Source organism: Rattus rattus, chromosome 3, assembly GCF_011064425.1.
Source record: "Rattus rattus isolate New Zealand chromosome 3, Rrattus_CSIRO_v1, whole genome shotgun sequence".
Lineage (NCBI taxonomy): Eukaryota > Metazoa > Chordata > Mammalia > Rodentia > Muridae > Rattus > Rattus rattus.
In genome coordinates, this window is record NC_046156.1 from 163,466,479 (window position 1) to 163,474,270 (window position 7,792).

Consider the following 7,792-nt stretch of genomic DNA (forward strand, 5'->3'; position numbering starts at 1 on the left):
ATTACATGATTTTCCCCTTTACCTTTTCTCTCTCTATTATTTCCTATGCACTGTCTACTTTATCATATTCATGATCTCTTTTATTTAATTGCAGATTTGTATCATATATGTATTTATTTCATAAACACACACACATACATATAGATATATATATATATTTCTAAAAATGTAAGTTCTTGTTACATATTTGTACATAATGTTACCTGTATGTATATGGTTTCAGGATTTTCCACACAGTTTTGTATAATTAATTGTTCAAATGTGTTAAATGAAAAGATATAATTAAATGAATAAAAGAGTTATCTATAATTAATTGATGATTCTCTCTGTCTTTGGCATTACACCATACTAAATTGCTAGAGGTCTCTTAACAATAGTCAGTCAATAAGATTCATTGTCCAAAATCAGTTATGATTCTATACAAATAATCCAAAATACACTCAGAACATTATGATATTGTCAGTTTATGTGTGCGGGGGTGGGGGATATTGTGTGTAACATTTTGTTCATTGACTTAAGAATTTAATACACTCCATTTTGATTCTACTTTGTTCTGTCTATCTGTGGATGGAATGCCACAAGTAGTGTGATTTTTATATTTTTCCAGAAGGCTCGGTAATCCAATACTGGCCTGCTACCATCATGAAGTAACATTACCTTTCTTTAAAAGGTGTTTTGGACACAACACATGTGCAGATATACATGACAGTCTTGATAATTATTTTTTCTATTTATAGATAATATAAAAATTAATTGCTGTACCAAGAAAGATCAGAATTCACTCAAAACCGATACAATTTTTATGCTTATTATTACCTGTTATCTGATAGAACCCAGTTTTAAAGAAAAATAGATATATTTTTGATGATTGAAGAAATAAAAGACACGATATTGATTTTATAATAAACCAGAGTTTGCTTAATCAGTTGTAAATCATTTCAACTATGGAAATATTATTCTGCGATAAATCCCCTTATGATGTCTTTTTAGAAAGTTAGGAGGGGGTGGTATTTCTGAAAATCAAGTAGTCTACGAATTTCAACTTGTCAAACTTTTATCTTGGTATAGTAAAAAGAAGTAACAGATGTTTGTGTATTTTTGGCTGTCTATTCAGAATCAATGAGCACAGTTCGAATGTTTGAGAAAATTTGCAAATTATATTCAAGAATAATACTAGTTCTTGTCCTGAAATTTTCATTTACCTTATTTCCGGTATTATCTTCCAGTCTGTACAAACAATGCCAAAGCCTGTGACTTGTGAAATGCAGTTCATAAAGTTATGTTAGAGATTAATGATATCTTTATATAGATCAGTTTTCACAAAAATTTCAAACCACATTCATACCATTACTAGTTTAAATAAGAGAATCCAAATGTCCTGAAAATTCTCTGTACATTTTAAATTTATCCTGTCACCAACAATAAGCAGGTCTTTACTGTCCTTCTCCCAATTTTTTTCCATAAAGCCTTATGATTTTTACCTGGGATGTTTAGCAACAATTATCAGCTTGACAAAATCTTGCATCTCCTAGAATATGGGTCTTTCAACATCTCTCTGACTTTCTTGGTCTATAGAACTATAGATATATAACCACATTATTTTATTGATCTAATTGTAGTTTTATACAGATATAAATATTATTTTGAGATAATAAAAGTTCTTCCACCTTCTCTTTCCTCACTCTAAACTCTCTCATGTAAATATCTTGGTTCTCTTTGAAATGCATGCCCCGCCTTACCTTAATTTTTGATATATGGAAATATACACATGAATATACATCTATATTACTAAATATAACCTGTTCAATCTGTATTATGTCACTTGTTTGAAAGTTTTTAGGGCTGATCTTTTGCTTTTGGATAATTAATTGGCCTTATCTCCCCTGGTAAGGGTATTTCTTCACACTCTCAGTAATTCTTAGTTATCCCTAGTTCTGTGTGTAGATCTTGTGATCTATCCCCCTTGCACTTTGGCTGGCTGTCATGTCTATTGCTTTTATTCTTGCTGAACTCATGTTTCGGCAGTCATGTTGGTGAGATTTTACGTGGGTAGTTTCTGACATTACTAGAAGACACAATCTCACAACAAACTCGCCTATTCTCTAGTTCTTAAAGATTTGCATCAAATCGTCCACACTTGTGAGCCTTTGGAACGAAGGTTTTAGTGTAGTTTGGATTGGGATCCACAATTGTCAGATATTCTAATTTAGCTGTACATGGAATTATTTTGAGTATTTGGTCTTAGAGAAACTGAAATGAAGCTGATCATATTCTTCTATTTCTCTCCATTTTCCTATGAATGTAATGGGACTAGTTCTGTGGTGGGCGGTTGAGAACATCCTCTTGGAGACAGGGTAGGGGAGGAGGTGTGAGATATGAAACAGTCAGACAGTGGACTAGGAGGGGTATAAAGTTTGGACTGTAAGCTTTGCGCAGTGGCAGTATCGTAGCCAATGAGGTTTATCTGAGGCGCGATTATTGCTAATTGAAAACTTTTCCCAAAACTTTTCCCAAAGTTTGGACTGTTAAAAAAAAGATTCAAGAATTAAAAAAATAAATAAAAAAGAGGTCCAGCCATCCTGATTTCATCGATGTGACAGACTGTAAACTAGAATTCTGAGCTAAAAAACCCTTTAATAATAATTTTAAAAAGTATTTTATAATAGTAAAAAAAGGAGAAAATGAGAGTACTTAAAAATTTCTAGTAAGTTTTATATTTTGGGTTTTTGTGTGCTCTCTTTCATTAGATAAAAAAGAACAAACAAAAAGGCATACAAAGGTTATAAAATAAAATGAAAACAAAGAAACCTGAATTGGACAAAAAATGAAAAAAGAAAAAAAGGAGCTTAAATAATATCCATGCAAAGAAACACATTTGCTCACAGAGAAAACCCAATAAAGACACATTTCAGAAAAAAAAAAATTTAGTGCGTCCGTGCGTGTGTGCGTGTGCGTGTGCGTGTGCGTGTGTGTGTGTGTGTGTGTGTGTGTGTGTGTGTGTGTGTGTGCGCGCGCGCGCATGTGCCTGTGCGTGTGCAGGTGTGCCTGTGTGTCTATGCGCATGCGCATGTGTGCACATGCACTAATTCAGGCAATCTTCTATGAGACAAATAAACCCTCTCTGCGTTCCTTTTGTGTTGGTCACCTACTTCTGGGTTTGGAGCCAGCCTTAAGGGTGGTTGGTGTTTCCAGTGAGACTCTTCTAGGGGAAACTATGTTATCCTTTACAGTGGTTGTCAGTTGGATATCATTGGGAGCTGGTGTCCATTTCTGGTTTAGCTCTAGAACCACATCTGGCCCAGATCTTTTTCATGCACTTTGCATGCTGCCACAGTCTTTGTGAGTTTACAAGCATATTTTCCTCCTCAGCCTTTTAAAATCTCGTTTCCTTGATGTTTTCCATCTCCACTGGCTTTTGCAATCTTCCTGTGTGTTCTTTCACAGAGGTTCCCTAAGCAACAAAGTCCTTTTGAACACAGTGTTTATTTCAATGAACACATGTAAGCACCGCGTGCTATTAGCAGGTTCACCTTCCACTTTAGCAAAATTAGTAAAACTGGAAAAATGAGGGCAAGAGAAGCAAACACGCGATTTGCTTCATTAAATATACATCTCTAGATGTGAGTCACATTAATATCTTTCCTACATAGCGTTTTCGATTGGTTTTCTCCTTATTTTCTGTATTGCTTAGGACTAAAAACTTTCCATTTTTCTAATGAAAATGAAAAACCTTTGAGTTTCTGACTATGGAATGCCTTTAAGATAATTTTCTAGGGGTTGGGGATTTAGCGCAAGGCCCTGGGTTCAGTCCCCAGCTCCTAAAAAAAGAAAGAAAAAAAGGTAATTTTCTCTTCATTCTCCATCATGTTTATTTTCCCCTTGATTCTAAGTTTGATGAAGTTATCATGAAAACCTAGCTTGTTTCATGATTTCTGAATTAACTGTTAAGATTATGTCCACTATTTGGGGGAGGGTAAACACAATTTACTTTTAAAATATATGTTTTTTTTTCTGAAGGAATTATGCTCTACATAGTCTGAAGAATTTCTTTTAATTATGTGACATAGTTTTGTGCTAGGAAAAAAGCTCAAAGCTCATAAGCTAATCATTAATCTAAATGTTATCATTAACTTGGGTGATCTAAAGTTTGATGTTTTATCTGTTTCCTGATTTCTTGTCCACACAACTAAAAAAAAAAATTCAATAATTGTGTTTTATAATAATAAGTGGATCAAAAGAAGATAAATGGGATACTTCAATGTTGAAATAATTATAACAATTATACTAATCAAATCCTTTAATAATTTTTCCTTTTAATTTTTCAGTTAAACAGAAGGAGTATGCTTATATTAACTCCAATGTTATTGAATGGGAAGTCATTAAAGTATTAATAGGCGTATAAGTTGGGAATCACATATTTCAGAGCAGAGCACAGTGTTTCAATACATGCTCATTCAACTATCCCTTACTTTGTTAGCGAATGATTCAGAATCATGGTAGAAAATGTTTTCTGCTACATATATTTGGTAATGTTTTTTGCAACAGTGAATAAAAATGATATTTTTAAAACAATAAAAGAAAAATGGAGTTGTCTAACATTTGTATATTGCTATACAGGAAGTACTTTTTCTTATAAAATTTAATTTTGCATATATTCAATGATTTACTTGGATGTAATTTCTTATTTTGACATTCGTTTTACGAAACAGGACTGAAACAGAAACCAAATTCAGTTCAGCCATTGGAAGCATCAATTGTGAAAATTCAGACATTTTATTCAACAATTTCACATCACTCGTTTTGGGGCGGATGGGGAGGGGACACCCTTATAGAAACAGGGGAAGGGAATATGATAGGAGGCTTATGTCCAGGAAACTGGGAAAGGGAATAACATTTGAAATGTAAATAAAATATACGTGATAAAAGAAAAGAAAAAAGTGGGTTTTAAATTTGAAAGAGAACTTATTAACACAAAGTGATTTATTTTTATTGAAGGCTTCATATTCTAATTGGATGTCTGGGTGCCACATTTGCTCAATTTGTATTTTTTTTTTTTTTGCTGATTTGTTCATACTTTAATGCATAGCATTTATAGAAATCACATTCCCATCGATGGTATATATAAAAAAATCTTTCCTCTATTTTCCTAAGTTTTTAAACACTTGTCACATATCTCTTCAGAGTCCTATATCATGCAGGCAAAGCAGTCCCTCATTATGCATATATATGTGCAAACAATACATACATATATATCATATGATTGTAATGATTATATGCATGTAGTTATATATCCATATTTGCTATTTTTGGCAGTTCTCTTTTGCAAAAATATTCTCAAATTCTACATGTTGCCAGTTGGTGCTATTGTTTAATTTTTATATAAATAAGCTTTTAATCTGGAAGGTGTCTCAATTTTTCCATTTCATTTATATTGCTGGTGCACTTGAATTATTAAAAAGTATTGCTAAAGTTACTATTTTTATTCTGCATATTCCCTCCATGTATTTCTGATGGTCTTGCATTCATGTCTACAAGTCATTCTGGTGTCTATATGGGTGGGACACACGAAGGGTAAGATTTCTCATGGGTGTACACTTTTTGCAGGACTAGTTACCAAAGAGATATTTCTTTCCTCATTTTTGTTTTCTTGGCTTCCAATTAGTGGAAGAATAGGTTTCTTTAAACATATATATTTGTTTTGCTTTGTTTTGCAAATATCAAGTTACAGTAATCTTAATCCCCCCACTGGAAATCTTGCCAGGTTATAGGAGATATCCTGCTCAGACTCCTTATCCCCCATTACACTAAGACTCTTAGCCAATTTAAATTTTTATCATGACCCTTAAACATTTTTCAATATTTTCATAACAAAATAATAAATTATCATTTTCACATAATTATGACATTTTATATATAACAAGATAATTTCAATAGTGAATAAAATATGCATAAAGAAAATTAAAGGCACTTTTAAACTAAGGAAGAAAACATTTTAGATAACAATAATCAAATAAAATAATATGCAGAGTGATTTGAAAGCAAGCCTCACACAGTTTTAATTTATTTACTATTTTATTTTAATACTATATTAATAGATATATATTTGTGTCACTTTCCCTACCATTTCTGATCTCACCAATACCTCCCTTTACTTTATCTCAAACTTCTTTAAAACCTACAACAGTCTCAACTGTGTAGCCTTCTTTTCTTTTACTATTGTTCCAGATGAATGTTTTAGTGAGTGTGCAAAAACCTATATTTATAGCAATACATACACTCTGCATTTTTATATATTAGTATATTTATTGTATTACAATACATATAATACATTATATTGTATCTATTAGTGTATTTGTACATATTAATTGTACACACACACATATGTGTGTATATAAATATATATGAGAGAGAGAGGTGTCCCAATTTTTGCTCTTTATATGTATATTCTTTCAGGACTACTTTGTATTGTACAACCAATTATGGCTCTCATCCCCTGGAGACACTAATTTTCTTAAATCAAGCAGGTATTAGTTGTAGGTAGTTCTTTGTTAAGGATCGGAACCAGTAAAAATTCCGACTTCCATAATAACATGTTCATTGATATTGACAATTTTCTGGGCTTGTTTATGCAGTTGTTTCTAGGACAAATACCTTCACAGCAACATCTCTGGTGTTCAGACTCTAAAATCTTTCCTCCTCATTTTCCTTAATTTTGTATGAACCATAGAAGCAGAAGCTGTGTTGCAGATGAATCCACTGGGACTGTGCCTCTATGATCTGTGCTAATTTTTCACACTGTATCTATTTATAGATTTCTGTGATGGACTCCTTTAGCTATAACGATTAGGATTCTTAGATGCAGGTGGTTTCTACACTTGTCTATGGTTATAAGGAAGAGTAAGATTTACAAAGTAATTAAGAATTGTGTTAGCAAAGTAGGTGGTAATAGATTCTTTTCTACCATGACTCCATTATTCCCTTGGGGCTGACTAGGTTTCCTGTACCAGACATAATTCCCTCTTGTTGAAAGACTTTAAGACAATTTACTTGGCTGATAGTTATCACTGGCAAGTGAGTGTCATTTTTTGCAGCTTTTTACATCTTTCCATGCTGGTCAGTGTCATGATTTCTAGGTGTTTCGTGTATGCAGGATTGGTTGTTTCTCTTCTTGGGATCTTGCACGGTATTTTCTGAATGACAGTAAAGAGGCTTTCATGCCATATCTAATTCCATTAATGTGATTTCTACATATTAAATGTGTGGCATCTTCAGCTAAAGGAGCAGAGTCTCACCTCCCCAGAGCCAATTAACATTTGTTTTAGGAGTCACTTGGCCTACACTGACCAGCCATGAAATGACGACACTGTTTTTATAAGTTTACCATAAACTTTTGCAGAGCATAGTTAGTTTAAGTGGCTTAACTTCCTTTAAGATATATATGCACAGCCAGAACATGTCAACTACAGAGGTGAATGCTAGCAGCAAACTGCTGAACTGAGGACAGGATCCCCGTTGGAGGAATTAGAGAAAGGATTGAAAGAGCTGAAGGGCCTTGCAACCCCATAAGAACAACAATGCCAACCAACCAGAGCTTCCAGGATCTAAGCCACTGCCCAAAGTGTGTACATGGACTGACCCTGGGCTCCAACTGCATATGTAGCAGGGGATGGCCTTGTTGGGCACCAATGGAAGGAAAAGCCCTTGATCCTGCCAAGGTTTGACTGCCAGTATGAAGGAATGTTTGGGGGGGATTAATGGGGGTGGATGGAGAGGGGAACACCCTTATAGAAGA

At 33.6% G+C, this 7,792-nt stretch overlaps 1 pseudogene; it reads left to right on the forward strand.

Annotated features, from left to right (window-relative positions):
• Nucleotides 1-2,424: 2,424 nt before the first annotated feature.
• On the forward strand, nt 2,425-2,557 carry LOC116897655 (annotated as a pseudogene).
• The last annotated feature ends 5,235 nt before the right edge of the window (nt 2,558-7,792 follow it).